Source organism: Montipora foliosa, unplaced genomic scaffold, assembly GCF_036669935.1.
Source record: "Montipora foliosa isolate CH-2021 unplaced genomic scaffold, ASM3666993v2 scaffold_335, whole genome shotgun sequence".
Lineage (NCBI taxonomy): Eukaryota > Metazoa > Cnidaria > Anthozoa > Scleractinia > Acroporidae > Montipora > Montipora foliosa.
Genome location: NW_027179636.1, coordinates 1 through 17,500, shown reverse-complemented (window position 1 = coordinate 17,500; position 17,500 = coordinate 1). Strand labels below are relative to the sequence as shown.

The window sequence follows — 17,500 nt, the reverse complement described above, 5'->3', positions numbered from 1 at the left end:
CACAGTATTGAAGGCAAGGTTTGGCCCCACTTCATCTCTAAAACACTTATTAAGCACTCATATGATTCTACACCAGCATTAAAAGGACCACTGTCTGGAAGGCAAGGTTTGGCCCTAAATTTATATTTGATAGATTCATAATCACTCAAATGATTCTAAACTAGAGTTACAAGGACCACAGGATTGAAGGCAAGGTTTGGCCCCACTTAATCTCTAAAACACTTATTAAGCACTCATATGATTCTACACCAGCATTAAAAGGACCACTGTCTGGAAGGCAAGGTTTGGCCCAAAATTTATATTTGATAGATTCATAATCACTCAAATGATTCTAAACTAGAGTTACAAGGACCACAGTATTGAAGGCAAGGTTTGGCCCTCCATTCACCTTAAACACTTATTAAGCTATCGTATGATTCCACACCAGCATTAAAAGGACCACTGTCTGGAACACAAGGTTTGGCCCTAAATTCATCTCTGATAGATTCATAATCACTCAAATGATTCTCAACCAGAGTTGCAAGGACCACAGTATTGAAGGCAAGGTTTGGCCCTGACACCATCTCTAAAACACTTATTAAGCACTCGTATGATACCAGACCAGCATTAAAAGGACCAATGTCTGGAAGCTAGACTAGGTTTGGCAATACTTTCATTTAATCACTCAAATGATTCTAAACTAGCCTTACAAGGACCACAGTATTGAAGGCAAGGTTTGACCCCACTTCATCTCTAAAACACTTATTACACAATCATATGATTCTACACCAGCATTAAAAGGACCACTGTCTGGAAGGCAAGGTTTGGCCTTAAATTCATCTTTGATAGATTCATAATCACTCAAATGATTCTAAACTAGAGTTACAAGGACCACAGTATTGAAGGCAAGGTTTGGCCCTCCATTCACCTCAAATACTTCTTAAGCACTCGTATGATTCCACACCAGCATTAAAAGGACCACTGTCTGGAAGCTAGACAAGGTTTGGCAATACATTCATCTCTGATACACTCATTTAATCACTCAAATGATTCTAAACTAGCATTACAAGAACCACAGTATTGAAGGCAAGGTTTGGCCCCACTTCATCTCTAAAACACTTATTAAGCACTCATATGATTCTACACCAGCATTAAAAGGACCACTGTCTGGAAGGCAAGGTTTGGCCCTAAATTCATCTCTGATAGATTCATAATCACTCAAATGATTCTAAACTAGAGTTACAAGGACCACAGTATTGAAGGCAAGGTTTGGCCCTCCAATCACCTCAAACAATTATCAAGCACTCGTATGATTCCACACCAGCATTAAAAGGACCACTGTCTGGAAGCTAGACAAGGTTTGGCAATACATTCATCTCTGATACACTCATTTAATCACTTAAATGATTCTAAACTAGCGTTACAAGGACCACAGTATTGAAGGCAAGGTTTGGCCCTACAGTCATCTCTAAAACACTTATTACGCACTCGTATGATTCTACACCAGCGTTAAAAGGACCACTGTCTCGAAGACAAGGTTTGGCCCAACATTCAACTCTGATACACTCATAATGACTCAAATGATTCTACACTAGCATTGCAAGGACCACAGTATTGAAGGCAAGGTTTGGCCCTACATTCATCTCAAACACTTATTAAGCACTCGTATGATTCTACACCAGCATTAAAAGGACCACTGTCTGGAACACAAGGTTTGGCCCTAAATTCATCTCTGATAGATTCATAATCACTCAAATGATTCTAAACCAGAGTTGCAAGGACCACAGTATTGAAGGCAAGGTTTGGCCCTACAGTAATCTCTAAAACACTTATTACACAATCATATGATTCTACACCACTGTTAAAAGGACCACTGTCTGGAAGCTAGACTAGGTTTGGCAATACATTCATCTCTGATACACTAATTTAATCACTCAAATGATTCTAAACTAGCGTTACAAGGACCACAGTATTGAAGGCAAGGTTTGGACCCACTTCATCTCTAAAACACTTATTAAGCACTCATATGATTCTACACCAGCATTAAAAGGACCACTGTCTGGAAGGCAAGGTTTGGCCCTAAATTCATCTCTAATAGATTCATAATCACTCAAATGATTTTAAACTAGAGTTACAAGGACCACAGTATTGAAGGCAAGGTTTGGCCCTCCATTCACCTCAAGCACTTATTAAGCACTCGTATGATTCCACACCAGCATTAAAAGGACCACTGTCTGGAAGCTAGACAAGGTTTGGCAATACATTTATCTCTGATACACTCATTTAATCACTCAAATGATTCTAAACTAGCATTACAAGGACCACAGTATTGAAGGCAAGGTTTGGCCCTACAGTCATCTCTAAAACACTTATTACGCACTCATATGATTCTACACCAGCGTTAAAAGGACCACTGTCTGGAAGACAAGGTTTGGCCCAACATTCAACTCTGATACACTCATAATGACTCAAATGATTCTACATTAGCATTGCAAGGACCACAGTATTGAAGGCAAGGTTTGGCCCTACATTCATCTCAAACACTTATTAAGCACTCGTATGATTCTACACCAGCATTAAAAGGACCACTGTCTGGAACACAAGGTTTGGCCCTACATTCATCTCTAATAGATTCATAATCACTTACAGTGCGTTTCACAAAACTTTTGACAAACAGTCTCCGAACTTTGTTTGAAATTCCTGAAGTTCGCTACAAATTTGGCAATTTCATTACGTAGTTGTTATTCAAATTGTGAACTTCGAAACGAAGTTGTGAATTTCACCACGAACTTCGTTGGGAAGTTAAGTTGAGAAGTTTGCAACGTTCGGTGTAAATTTCTCGGAATTTTCTTAGAAGTTGTGGTTACGTTGATTGGGAATTACTGGTTTTAAAATGGGTTATAAAATGTTGAAAACTGAATATTCCCAGATGTCACCCGACACCTGCCTAAAAATTATAGAATACAATCTCTGTCGTGTGAACTTCTACGCATGGTTGCTTAAAAGTATTTTATAGTTAAATCTAACAGAGATAGAAAGAAACCCTATTTTCAGGACATACATCATTCGAAAAAATAGCGCAAGAAACAAAACATTTCAATGTCATGTTGTTCAACTTTGTCTTTACATTTCTAGTGTAAACAAAATACGAGTCGCGCCATCTGTCTGTAATGTGAAGTCTCGGCTCCGTACCTCTCAAATAATTTACCTTTAAGAAGGAAACATCAAAAAATTAGTCTTGCTTGGTTGAGAAATTTTTTCAGTTTAAATTCCTTTGTAGTTATATTACCAAACCAACTACACCGAATGATGTGAACTTTGCTCACGACGAATTTCGCTACTTCCCAACGAAATTCGATGTGAAATTTCACAACTTCGTTTCGAAGTTCACAATTTGATTGACAACTACGTAATGAAATTGCCAAGTTCATAGCGAACTTTGGGAATTTCAAACGAACTTCGGAAACCGTTTGTCAAAAGTTTTGTGAAACGCACTGTAAATGATTCTTAACTAGAGTTACAAGGACCACAGTATTGAAGGCAAGGTTTGGCCCCACATTCATCTCTAAAATACTTATTAAGCACTCGTATGATTCCACACCAGTGTTAAAAGGACCACTGTCTGGAAGCTAGACAAGGTTTGGCAATACATTTATCTCTGATACACTCATTCAATCACTCAAATGATTCTAAACTAGCGTTACAAGGACCACAGTATTGAAGGCAAGGTTTGGCCCCACTTCATCTCTAAAACACTTATTAAGCACTCATACGATTCTACACCAGCATTAAAAGGACCACTATCTGGAAGACAAGGTTTGGCCCTAAATTCATCTCTGATAGATTCATAATCACTCAAATGATTCTAAACTAGAGTTACAAGGACCACAGTATTGAAGGCAAGGTTTGGCCCTACATTCACCTCAAACACTTATTAAGCACTCGTATGATTCCACACCAGCATTAAAAGGACCACTATCTGGAAGAAAAGGTTTGGCCCTAACTTAATCTTTGATACACTCATATAATCACTTTAGGTAATTCCTTAGTATTGCATTGCACATCCCTACTGCGCACGATTTTCGCGTCATTAGCATGCGCACATGGGCACGTGTGCATACAAAACGTAAGAGATTTCGCTTAAATTAAACCCGATAGCGAAATAAATGCTCCTTTTCTTTCAAACGAGCACAGTGACCCCCTTTTTTTTCTTTTTTTTTTTTCAGGTATTTGCTAAGAACAGTTTAATAAAGAACATGTGAAGAAGACGAAAAGTTTGATAGTAGAACATGAATTTTTTTTGGAAAACAGTTCCGTACTGGGTGTATTTTACCCAAGGCGAGGACTTCAATCTGACCACTGTCCCAAAAAGTGTGCTTTTCCCACAACCAGGGAATCAAAAACAGCGTAAATGAAGCAATACTGCTTATGTAAATAAAAGAGGCTTTATTTTCAAAATAAAATTTTGTCTTTGAAGTAACTAAGACTTAATTCTGTATGAAGGCGATTCGAATTTTTAACGTGAAAACAGTAAAAATACCCCATTTTAAGAGCCTGCTGACGCGTAAACAAGCACGGTGACCCCATTTTTTTATTGCATTTTTTTAATGTTCATAATTTATCATGAATGTTAATTATGCCACGTTTCCAAAAAAGTTTGATAGTAGAACAATTTGAAGGGAATTACCTTAAATAATTCTACATTACCGTTACAAGGACCACAGTATTGAAGACAAGTTTTGGCAATACGTTAATCTCTGATACACTCATATAATCACTCAAATGATTCTATACTAGCATTACAAGGACCATGGTATTGAAGACAAGGCTTGGCTCTACATTCATCTCTGATGTACATGTACAGTACAGTGCAAATGTAAGTTGACAGTCCCTCGAAGCTCGATCCGCGAAACTCGATTCTCGATCCTAGATTCTCGAAAACTTAGGGGATCGAGGCTCGAGTCAAGTTTTGAGACGTTTGAGGGCTTTCGAGAAATTTTCGAGACAATTTTCGAGACTTTCGAGTGGAGAAATCAAAGGAGTTTTCGCATGATTCATTTTTCACATCTTTCTTCCTGTCTATTTTATACGGCTTTTATTTTATCTTACTGTTGGTTTCCATCATTTTTCGCGTTCGTCAGAAACTCTGGCAAGGGATGTAAGTGTCTTCATTGAATTATTTTGTGTACTCCTCTACTGTGTATTCACACAGAAAGTAGTTAGAAAGGGTATTTTGCACTTTGGGCCCCCAAAACTTACATGGAATGAATTTTTCCATTAGTTCATTTTATGCAAAAAGTTGTGCCCGGAAAGGCGTGATATTCGCTGTGTCGCTGTGTTTTGTGTCGGTGTTCGTATGACGTCACAACCTTTGTTTTGTTTTTGCTGAATGATAGTTTTGGTTTGCATGATACTCTGTTGTAGTTTAAGATATGAGCCTATAGTTGGGGTACAGAGCGATGCTTTGTTTGCAGGGTTTAATAAAACATTGAAATTAATCCCCGTCACTCTACGAGTTTGGTGCGATTTTCAGTACGAGCCCAAATGTTTACGCATCGCAAAGCAGCAGGGTAAAGGCCGGTTTAGGTCTTGCCAATAAATCGAACCATGTAAATTGTGTAAAACGTGGAAGTTTTCCTCAAGAGGTCTTCCCGTTGTCCTTTTGGTATGCGCTATTTTGAACGCTTTAGTTTTTTAAGCATTTAATTATGCGCATTCTCATTCATGTACCCTTTAATTGACATGGCGGTTTCTCATTAAGTGTCCGCCCGACTTCAAAAATTTCGGAGTGAAACAACAATTTCAGAGTCATGTGGTTTTTAAGTCAAGTATTTATTGCTTCACGTTTGAAGCACACTCAATGCTTGCATTTTTACGTTCGCTTAAGTTGACGCCATTGTCAGTTTTGCGCAAATTAAATGTATCTTGTCTGGAGTAAACTGCTGGCAGCAAGGAGTCTTTGTTACCGGTATGTTCGCTACTTCAGAATACTCAAAAGCATCTGAACTTAGTTGACGTCAGCACAAGAAGCAGTTGGAAAAAAATTCAAATTTTCGTATCGCATAGTATCCTGTAAATATTTTTACGTTCAAGTTTGTTTGCATTTTGTATGTTCGGTTGAAGACTTTTGCCGCCGCTTTCTGTTTACCGCAATGTGTATCGTTCGCAATGTGCATGGAGGCTTGACTCGTTATGATTGTGTTTCCAAGAAATTTAGGCAGTTATGAACACTGAAGTCGAGAAAACATGAGCGGTGATAAAACATTGCGCATACAGTGGAAGCGATCGTGAAAAAGACATGTAATTTGGTACCAAGTGTCTGCAAATATTAAAGGCGGTGTCGTGTCAAAAGCTTTTGTCTAATGCTATTGTTTCGCTTTCGAGAAGTCTCACCTCACCTTACCTAGAGATTTCTGATCAAGATCCTCGAAAAAAATTTCAAGGGTCTGGAAACTCGATCCTCGAAACTCGAAAACATTGAGGATCGCGGATAGAGTTTCCATCGAGACTGTCAACTTACATTTGCACGGTACTGTACTCATATAATATTCAAAATTAGCGTTAAAAGGACCACAGTATTAAAGGCAAGGTTTGGCCCTACAATCATCTCTAAAACACTTATTAACCTCTGTTGTAATTTTACAGTGCAACACACCTTACCGTGGCAACGCAACAAACTTTCACATTTGACAACTACGTGTAAATATGTCAACTCCACAACCCATGCAACGGTGTTAAACTTACAACTGTAAAAACTTTACAAGGAGGCGTGACTGTCAATCAAATTCACAAATGCTGATTGGCAGACAATTAATTTTGTGAATAAACAAAAGGCGCGTCGCACTTTAAGCACTCATAATATTATGATTGGGCACAAGGTTTGGTCGTACATTCAGCAATGATAATTTCTTAAGCACTCCTATGATCCTACACTAGCCTTATATACATGTATAAGGACCACAATAATGAAGACTACAATCTCAGACAAAACCTGTTGAGACAAAGTGACATTTTTGGTACTCCAACAAGTTATCCAAACGTTCTGCTTAAATGCCTCCCTTTCCTCTCCCCCCAAACTCAATGTTGCCTTATCTTGGTCGGAAATACAGTACTGCTCGAAACTATTTGTGCATTTGCTGCGGTAGGTGAAACCGCAGGTTCAATCTCCAGCTTGACCAAGGTAAAACCTCGTCCACGGTAACCAAAAGCAGAGGTTTCACCTACAGGATGCAGTTTGCTTTTATTTGGAGTAGATGCTATCAAAGAAATCTGCATATTCTTGCGGATCAATCGCAGCGATAATATATTAATAATAATAATATTAGTATGCATATTTACCGATTATCATAAAGTTGCTTTAATAAAAGCGTTGATCATTTATCTTTTTCCAGCAAACGACAAGATTTCTAAAAGTTGTTCGAGATCTGTTGAATACAGATGTTATAAACCCTGGTGAAAATCCTTAAAGGATCTTTAAAGATCTTCAAAGATCTTCAAAGACCTGACAAAGATCTTTAAAGATGAAGATCTTCACAGGATCCTTGAAGGATCTTTAAAGGATCTTCAAAGATTTTCTAACATTGAGGACTCTTGGGATACTTCATCAAGATCCTTGAGGAAATTATCAGGATCTTGCAAAGATCTTACCAAGATCCACACACAAAATCTTGGAAAGATCCTCAAAAGGATCCTTGAAGATCCTCGAAGAGTGACTGAGGATCTTACAAGGATCTTAAAAAGATCTTTGAAAGGATCTTAATAAAATCTTTGACAGGATCCTTAAAGATCATACTAGGATCTTTTGAGGATCTTTGAAGGATCCTTATAGTGATCTTGAAAGAAACCTTAAAAAGGATCCTCAAAAGATCCTCAAGGATTGTATGAGGATCCTTTAAGGATCCTAAAAGAATCTTCAGAGGTATCTTGAAAAGATCTTTATCAGGATCCTTAAAGATCCTATGAGGATCCTTCAAGGATCTTAAAAGGATCCTTAAAGTGATCTTGAAAGGATCTTTGTTACGATCCTTGAAAGATCCTTTGAGGATCCTTCAAGGATCTTAAAAGGATCCTTATAGTAATCTTGAAAGGAACTTTATTAGGATCCTTGAAAGATCCTATGAGGATACTTCACGGATCTTAAAAGGAACCTTAAAGTGATCTTGAAAGGATCTCCGTTAGGATCCTTGAAAGATCCTATGAGGATCTTTCAAGGATCTAAAAAGGATCTTTAGAGTGATTTTGATCCTTCAAGGATACGGATCTCATAAGGACCTTTTTAGGAGTGAAGTGTATAAAATCCCTAAAGATCCTATGAGGTATTACGTACATGTACCCTCAAGCATCGTTAAGGAACCAAACTTTGAACATAAAAATAATCACGCTGTACACGAATCAATTAAAAAGAAAACGTTTATTCTGATGTAATCCATTGATTGTCGGAAATTTCAGTAACAGATTACCTTGTTTGATGAACTCGTAATAGCTGCAGGCCGGGCCAGAAGCAATATGAAACAATATACTCTCGAAATATCAAAGAATTCGTGTCAGCACGTAATGCTTTAAAACAGCTGTTTAAAAAAATACCTGCTATGATTTTTGCTCACTTTTTCTCTAAAGTACAGTCGGAGGGTTGTAATCCTCCGCCATCTTGGATAAAATGCGAGAGATAAGACTGGAAACTAGTGAGCCATTTCCCTTTTGGTCAGCAGTCACCAACGATGGCTCCTCTTATAGTTCGGCGGTTTTATTCTAAGTTTGAATCAACGAGCATAAATCTTATGATTCATGCATGATTGTTTTGCCCTTTAAATACTGATTCAAAACGAGGAAATGCATACAGCAATCCAAGTACAAAGGTAGGCGCTAATTATAAGCAGATAATATTTGAGTTGATGACTTATTGTCCTTAAATCGGCTAACTAAACCAATTCAAATCTCTCGGGGTTAAGATTCTTTGTGTGTTTTTGCATGGCAATGAAGCATTCACATTTAAAATGATATGGTAATACTGGAACAAAACGTTTTATTTCGAAAAGATTTTAATTGCGTACAACATTGAGTTATTTCCACTTCCACGGCATGACTTGCGAGTACATGTGGAATTCATGATAATCAATATGAGTAATTTGCCCTTATGGCTTTGTTTTTCTTTCAGGATGCGTAACTGCAAAATATTCAGAAAAAGTTCTCAAAAAGCAGCCTCAGCCGACAATAGCACCAAATACTGAGTGAAGAAAAAAATTATTACATGTAATAAAAAGATAAATAAAATGAAATAAATACAAATGTGTTCAGTAAAATCAAACGTTATTGTTGTGGTACATGTACTTGTACTTGTAATGTTTCTCTTTCGCTGTTTTTCTAGGCTACAATTTAAGGTTTTTGTCTTATTTTTAAGAAATATTTTCTCAATAAAAATGGCTGTTTGTGAAAATATTTTAAATATTCCCAGCCATATCTTTGATATTAATGAGTACTTGAAAACTGTCTATTGTTTCTATGATTATTAATATACATTCAAGTCATATTATAGGTAATTTTGAGAAATTGGTTTACTGTATGCAGCTAGACTTTTAATTAATGGATAACCATGCATGTGACCAAATAACTCCAAAAGCTACTATGATTGTCAGTTGAATAAGATGTGAGCAAAGTTGTCACAGAGTTTCAATGTTAAAACAACAATGTTGTCAAAGGCAACTTGATCCACATCAAGTCTGTGAAAAACAATAGTCAGTGCATCATTTGTTCAGGTTTGTTAGATTTAGATTTTATTGGATAACAAGCCAGGGTGATAAGCCTTACCAAACTTCACTTGCATCTTACTCAAGTGAGAATCGTAGTGTGTGGCTGTTTTTCATTCAGTTCAATAAAGAATGCTAGCAAATAAAAGTCGGATATTGATTTCCCATGATTCATCATTGTTATTTTACTTCAATCATACTTAGCATTATAACATAAATAGTTTACAGACAAATGAAGCATTTTATGTATTGAAGTTTCTCTTTTACAGAAAGAAAGCTCCTTTTTCCAGGTTAAATAAAAGAATTTGTACATCAAACTGCAGTCCAATAAGTGCAATTCAGGGTGAGAATTAGGTGGACAATAAAATTAATAATCTTGGCTAAGTTCCTGTAAAGTCCTAAATGATATTTAAACATAAACATCCTCAAGGATCTTGCAAATGATCTTGGCAAGGGTTTTTGAAGATCCTCAAGGATCTTGCACCAGATCTTTGAAGATCCTTAAGGATCTTGGATATGGTTTTTGAAGATCCCCAAGGATCTTTGGTTGGTTCCTTCAACATCCTCAAGGATCTTTGATGATCTTCAAAGATCTTGGTCAGGATCTTTAAAAATCCTTGAGGATCTTGCACAGGATCTTGGACAGGATCTTCGAAGATCCTCAAGGATCTTGGACAGGATCTTCGAAGATCCTCAAGGATCCTTGAAGATCTTGGCAAGGATCTTTGAGGATCTTGGCAAGAAAGGCTAAGATCTTTAAGGATCTTTAAGGATCCTAGGTAGGATCCTTGAGGATTTGAGAAAAGATCCTTAGAAAGATCCTCAAAAAGATCTTTGAGGAGTCTTTACGGATCTTCAAAGATCCTTCAAAGATTTTCACCAGGGAAGATCAGCAGAAATTCTATCAAGAAATTTGCACGTGTTTGGGAAAACTCGTCTTAATGGTGATGCCGCTTGTCGAGCGACCGGCTTTGCAAGATTCGCGAAAGTCAATTTGATCTGATTGACCGAAAGATGGAAGAAAACGATAAACTTTACAAGTAATTGTCAGCCGTTCCGGCAACGTGGATCTTCATTTGTTACAACTGTGTTAAGCAGTTTGAATCGAACAATGTGTTTCATGAGCTATCGCTCTCTCTTTCGTGACAGAAGAAGGCAGCTTAGTTTGTATTTACGTTTTAACTGACCAAATTGGCAGAGGCTTCATTGAACTGGTCTATCGTGTGGTCGTTGAAGCATTAATTTAAGTTAATCTTAACAATTCAGAGGAATGAATATTTCCGAATTTCAAGCTCAACTGCTGAATTACCTGCCACTTAATTTTTTGAATCAGAAATGATCGTAATTAACCCGCGACAAGGAGTGGTTAGGAATTGCTTAAGAAACTTCAAGTATACAGTTATGGTTCTTCGCTGGTGTAATCTTTGAGTCATTACATGTTGTATTAAGGTTTAGTTCAAAGATGGAGCTTTTCAACAACTATCCCGTAAACATTTCTATTTGGACCGGACACAAACTTTGAAGCGCTTTTGATTCTAAATAAATTATATCTCCTGTCGGACTGCACTGCACTAGCGGCGACTTAAGTTATGCCTTATCCACACAGCTTTTTAAAAACTTACAAATTATTAAACATAAAGATGTAAGAATTAGGCATCATGAAAGGTTATCAACATTCTCTGTTCTCAGCTGTCACGGCGAAATGAGATGAACATATTAAACAGGCTTTCATGACAGTGCGTTGTGTTGCGTCGGTGCTGCGAAAAACAGTTTGGATATTCATTCTTTACCTTGGGGAGCTAGGCGTGATAATATTAAACAATGCTTTGCAAAGTACCATTGTTTTCTTGCGGCACATAATTACCGCAATTAAGTCACCCTCTGCATTTGGTTGCTTTCGTCTTTGCCTCGGTTGCGGTTTTCGTCCAACCTTGATGATTTCGCGGTAAACACTATCGGCAAAGACAAGGTATTACCGCATGCAAATGCACTAATAGTTTCGAGCGGTACTGTATACTGTAGAACATAGGACAATACTCAGCGACATTGACTGATGGGGGAGGGGAGTGGGAAGAGGAGAGTAAATACGGGCGTGTAAAAATGGAGGTGAATTTGTGTCACTGTCTCAACAGTTTTGTCCGAGATTGTAGGTTTGGTACTACATTCATCCTACAATCACCTCTGTTACATTTATATTCACTCAAATGATTCTACACTAGCGTTACAAGGACCACTATTATGCAGACAATGTTCGGCCATATATTCATCCCTGATACACTTATTAAGCACTCATAAGATTCTACACAAGCGTAATAAGGACCACTGTTTTGGGGACAAGGTCTGACCATACATGTACATTCATCCCTGATACACTCATAAGCATGCACAATAATGACTCTTAACTAGAGTTATAAGACAGTCATGGTTTGGTCCTACATGAGCATTCATCTCTGATAGACTGCCATAAGCACTCACAATTATTCTACAGTGAAGCTATAGGGATTACTGAATCTAAGACAAGTTTTGGAAGTTGAGAAAACATGAGCAGTGATAAAAAATCGTGCATATTTGTCTGCAAACATTAAAGGCAGCCGCGTGTCAAAAGCTTTTGTCTAACGCTTTCGAGAAGACTAAAAGTCATCTCTGCCATCATTACAAACTGATCAAATTATTGTCCCTTGCGATAAAAAGGTGCACATTATTGCTTACATTTTACATGTTGCCGAACTAGGAAGCACCACAGGTTTTAAATTTTGTCCATCTCTATGGCCCAGTCGAGTAAAGGGGTTTAGCAAAATCCTGTAGGTTGAGCCTAGCCCTCGATATTACACTCTACATGTGCTAAAACAAAACGGCTCCTTTAGGAGCCATCATATCAAATAAAAGCTATGACCAATAATTATATTATCGACCACCTGATATTCCCATTCCTTAGCTTTCCAATCTTAGACCTTTATCAACTTGTTTGATAAAATCAATTTCTTTTACGAATAGGCTGCCATCTTGGTTTCTCAAAGTGAGTGAAACCTGGGGAGCATGTCTCCCCAGGTTTTGCTCGCATTGAGATACCCACGGCTGGTCACGGTGACTCAGCAAAAGCGACAATCTATCAAGACCTTTTGATAACTAAAAGATATAATGCACGAACATGGGGCGCACTCGATCTTCTTTGGTAAACTGTGGGGCAAACTTCAACGGGGCAAAACCATGGTTATTCTTTTATGCCTTGGGCCCTGTTCAAATACTAATGCCACAATTATGCTCAAATTCCCTACAACTGAAGTGAGTGAATACAAAGACAGTAAATACCATTTTCCCTCATTTCCTGTTTTTTCTTCTCAACTCCTAATAACTCGACCTCCTTATAACTCGAATTCACTGTAATAAATTATGTACATGTAGAAATGACAATATTTATAACCAGCAACCGTTAAAATTGATCCATAGATCCTCCTGCTCTGCCGCTGGTTTCAAGAAAACTGTAGACTAATTATGACTGAGTAAACAAAACCTGTTGCACCAGACCAACCAAGGCGGTAACTAGTCATTTCGCCACCAGGAAGACTCGCAACCAGCAAACTTGCCACCAATATGCAATCACCTTTTAGCTACTAACTATGTTCTACTTGAGAAATGATTGTAGCAAGTTCAGTTTCTTCAAGTACTTTGCCTTACGTCTGCTGTAATAAATCATTACAAGGACATTATTTAGTGGAAGGCGAAGCTGTGTTGATTTTTATAAGGAGAAGACTCGCCTTGAGTATGCATTTGCGCGATCCGTTAATAGTTTTCATAATCCAAGCCTAATATGATATTTTCCGGGGCGTAATTTTTATTTCGATCGATCAGTTGGCGCATTTCCCGGTTTTCAAAACTTTTCGAAACTCCGCACTATAAAACCTTCGTTCTCCCTTAGTGATTCCAACATTCATACACTCTTCGGTGATGCAATTTTCCCTTTCGTAAACAAGCGATGTCATTTGGACGAGAAAATTTCACTGTTAAGTTTGTCATTTGCAATTGAGGAAAAAATACTTAATCTAGGACTAGAAAAAAAAAAATTTATAAAGTTGATGTGACCCTTGGTGGCGAGTTTACTGGTGGCGAGTCTTCCTGGTGGCGAGGTGACTATAAACCACCAAGGAAGAGAGCGAGGGTCGCTAAAATTTCGAACCCATCACAAATTTCCGATCTCTTTGATTCATTTCGGCACTCGTAAGACTGAAAATACGCAATACTAAACAAGCAAGATGTAGCAATGCAATGCAACGCAATGCTAAGTACCGCAAGTTTTTTTTTTTTTGGTGGGCGAGATTCCTTAAAGTAAGCTTACATAAGCCCCATAATATACCTAGTACAAAAGGTGAATGTGCCACTTACCAACCAATCGTCTCACCCGCACATTTCTTCTTGAACCGTTCTACCGAAGAACACTCTATGAACGCATATTTTCACTTCGAAGACGTTTTCTAAGTATGATGACCGGCGATTGCAGAGGCAACTTTGGATAGAAATAACCTGCGGAGCACGAACAGGCGACTTTCTCCACGAGGATTTTAAAAACAATGACGTAAACAACGAAACAACCTCGTTTCCAGGTTGCAAAAAGCAAGCCCTTCGAAAAAACAAGAAGAGACCTATTTTCCGAAGTTGGGAAAATAAAATGGCGATTTAGATGCATTCGTTAACTCCATTGGATTTTTCTTGTTTTATTATTTTTGTTTTGGTTGTTGCTTTCATGATTTCTTTTAAGTGCTCAAAGAATGGTTTAAGCCCCGCGGGGGGGGGGGGGGGAGGGGGCAGTGGGGTGGGTGGATAGAGTGCACTGCTTTAACGTCTTGTTTTACATTGTACTTCTCAAGAAAAAGACATGTTGTCACAACAATAAGACAATTTCAACAGTGCTTCTTTTAATACCGTGTAAGCACGTTGTTTCATTCATACTTGTAAACTTTCTAACAACATGGGCAATGAAACACGCGCAACAATAAGCTGCTGGCACAAACGGTGAAAACTGCCGGACCTCCAGATACATCGTTCGAGTAAATTTGTCTAAAACTTGCAAGCATGTATCTGAATTAGCTTGGGTATTTACAGACGATGTTTTGTCATTTATTACATCCGTAGTGAAATACATGATGTTCCTTGCAAACTTACTGGCACTAAGCAGTGCAATTTATTCACTAATCGCTCGATATCTTTGATCTTACTTGCATCATTTTCTTAGCCCATCGTAAGAGCGTTTCCAGTTCCTCGTTTAAGAAAACGGATCTACTGAAGTGGATTATTAAAGAACAATATTGAAGGAAAACACAATACGGTTTTAAAACAGGTGTACTAAGGTGGTATTTGACTTCGCGTAATGCAATTTGGATCTGAAGTCATACTTGTGATTACCAGTCGAACTCGCGCTGATTACAGACCAAATTGCACTCCGATAGGTTAAATTAACACCAACTAGTAATGAGGGAAATAATGAAATTCTAGAGTATACGTAAAATTGCACAGCTGGCCGTCATGTTTTGGTAAGAATGTGGGATTAAATGTCTATTTGACGACTCTCGAACGTTCATTGTAAGCATACGGTCGTACTATCCCTGCCCTTTGTTTCTGTAGTTTCCGAGGACATATGGAAGAACAGAACATTAAGCCAGACGCATCTTCAACAGGCCCGTAAAATTTCAACCATCTTAATCAGCAAATGACGTCAACAATTGTCTAAATGCAAGGAATATAGGAATTCACTTACATTTGACTACTACTAGTAATTGAGATTGAATAGCAACGTTCAGTGTGAAAAACAAGACTGTCCACCCCCTGGCCTTTCTGCCCAATTTTAGAACGTGAGATAACAGTCCCTATTTGAAGTTGATCTATTCCTAATATGGGTGTGGGTGTATGTCTATCAATTACTTGTGTTCGTCTCTATGGTTTCAGAGACATGACAGGTGGACCACATGGTCAAGAAGCTTAACCGAGGTCAAGGTCAAGCAGCAGGTTCTTTTTTTTCTGCACGAACAGAAGTCGTCCCGAAAAATATCCCTTAACGATATTATCACATAACAATGCTAATTAATATAATATAACAGTGGTGACTAATTTTCACTGAGAAGTTCCTGGACAAAGAAGAAATCAACGTGCTATTCTCTTTTTAAGGTGAGCATAAAACACCAGGGCAATCGACTCTGCACAGTCTAAATGCTTCAAGAAAACCCCTTTAAACGGCAGCCTCTCTCTTGTTACTGTACCAGAGAAGCTTTAAAATGCAATCCATCATAACGGAAACAGCCCAAAACAACTCCCAAGGAACCTACAACAAGTGCATTCTCTTGACGCACTAATCTTTTTTTCCAGAAAGAATCTGAAAGCCAGGTCAGACCAAAACAGAGAAAAAAAGATTGGAGAAGTCGTTTCGTGAAAAGTAAGTCTAAATTTATGTTTTATTTTAAGTTGAACAAACACATTTCATTCAGAGTGAGCCTAACTTTCCCTTAATTTTACCTCAAAGTCGCATTTTACACTGGCTTGACTTGTCGTCCTCCTAAAAATGGCATTCATTTCGCTCCTGTATTCCACTCACGTGGATTCGACGGTTTCACGAATGTTGAGATGTCTACTACAATGACAGAAAGAGCAAAGGAAATGAAGGAAAAATAATGAATCTTCCTTTTTACGAGCATTTGTGTTATTAACAAGCAAAGCATTACCATTATGCATAAACCGAAAATGTGCAACCGTCACCACGAGATCTGCAGTAACTTATACATACAGATGTTAAGAATCCAACTGGACAAAACATTTTTTCTTGTGGCATTTTCTGTAGTGGTTGTAACCTCTTACAACCAAGTAAAGCTGACTCCAAAGATCACATATAGGCAAACAACAAATGAAGGGCTTCAATGTAAATCATAAAAAAATTCAAATTGCAATATAAAGCCCCTAAAATTAATATATTGTTAACTTATTCAAAGTACCAGCATGTCAGCATCGTCATCATTATCACCATCACAATCACTACATGAAAGGGGAGTCAGGATGACTTAGAGGGGAGTCAGGGTGGCTTAGTGGTTATCACCACTGCGACCTAAGGTTCAACCTTGGCCTCGAGGTCAAATGTGGGCTGAGTTTCAGTCAATCTCCATCTGACTCCAAGGGTTTTTCTCCAGGTAATCTGGTTTTCCTCCCTTATAAAAATCGACTCCAGATAAATAACATCCTGGTAGATAACCTCGTATTGGGATAACCTCTGGTATTTCTCCCTTTTCATTGTATTAAATGAATAAAGTTGGTATTTAAAGTATTTAAAGGGGCTCTGCCACAGATATTATGTTGCATTTTTGTCAAAACTAGTTACTAAAACGTTAATTTGACAAGGTACTTTTTTCCAACCATGAAATTATTCTTAAACCAAGAACACAATGTTACGTGATCTCTCTGTGAAAGGGCAAACAATGATTAGGTCAGCATTGTTTTCTCAAATACAAACCAAATCATCCTTGAATGTTTCGATCTTAGCCATCCACAGCCATCATGATTCCTATATAATAGTAGGGATACAGGTATTTTTCGCTATTGAAAAGTGACCCTGAAATAGGTGACATGACCCCTTAAATATTGCTGCTAATAACAATATAATAATTATTTAAAGGACCTACATGTAGAGTTCTGTTTCCAAGATACAAGTCACAGAAAAGAGAATCATTCATATGGAGACAACAAAACAACCTTTCCCACAGGTATTAGTAACTAAAAGATTAAACAGAAAAAAAAATTGTTAA

At 37.8% G+C, this 17,500-nt stretch overlaps 1 long non-coding RNA gene across 1 annotated transcript in view; it reads right to left on the bottom strand.

The window, feature by feature from the left end:
* The window catches only part of LOC137987299 (uncharacterized), a 20,540-nt gene extending 3,070 nt beyond the window's left edge, over positions 1-17,470 (bottom strand). Inside the window, exons 1-2 of the long non-coding RNA XR_011120425.1 lie at positions 17,378-17,470; positions 16,224-16,338 (exon numbers count right to left, since the gene is read on the bottom strand). This is a non-coding gene — a long non-coding RNA (uncharacterized lncRNA). The remainder of the gene's footprint in view (positions 1-16,223; positions 16,339-17,377) is intronic.
* Positions 17,471-17,500: the final 30 nt, after the last annotated feature.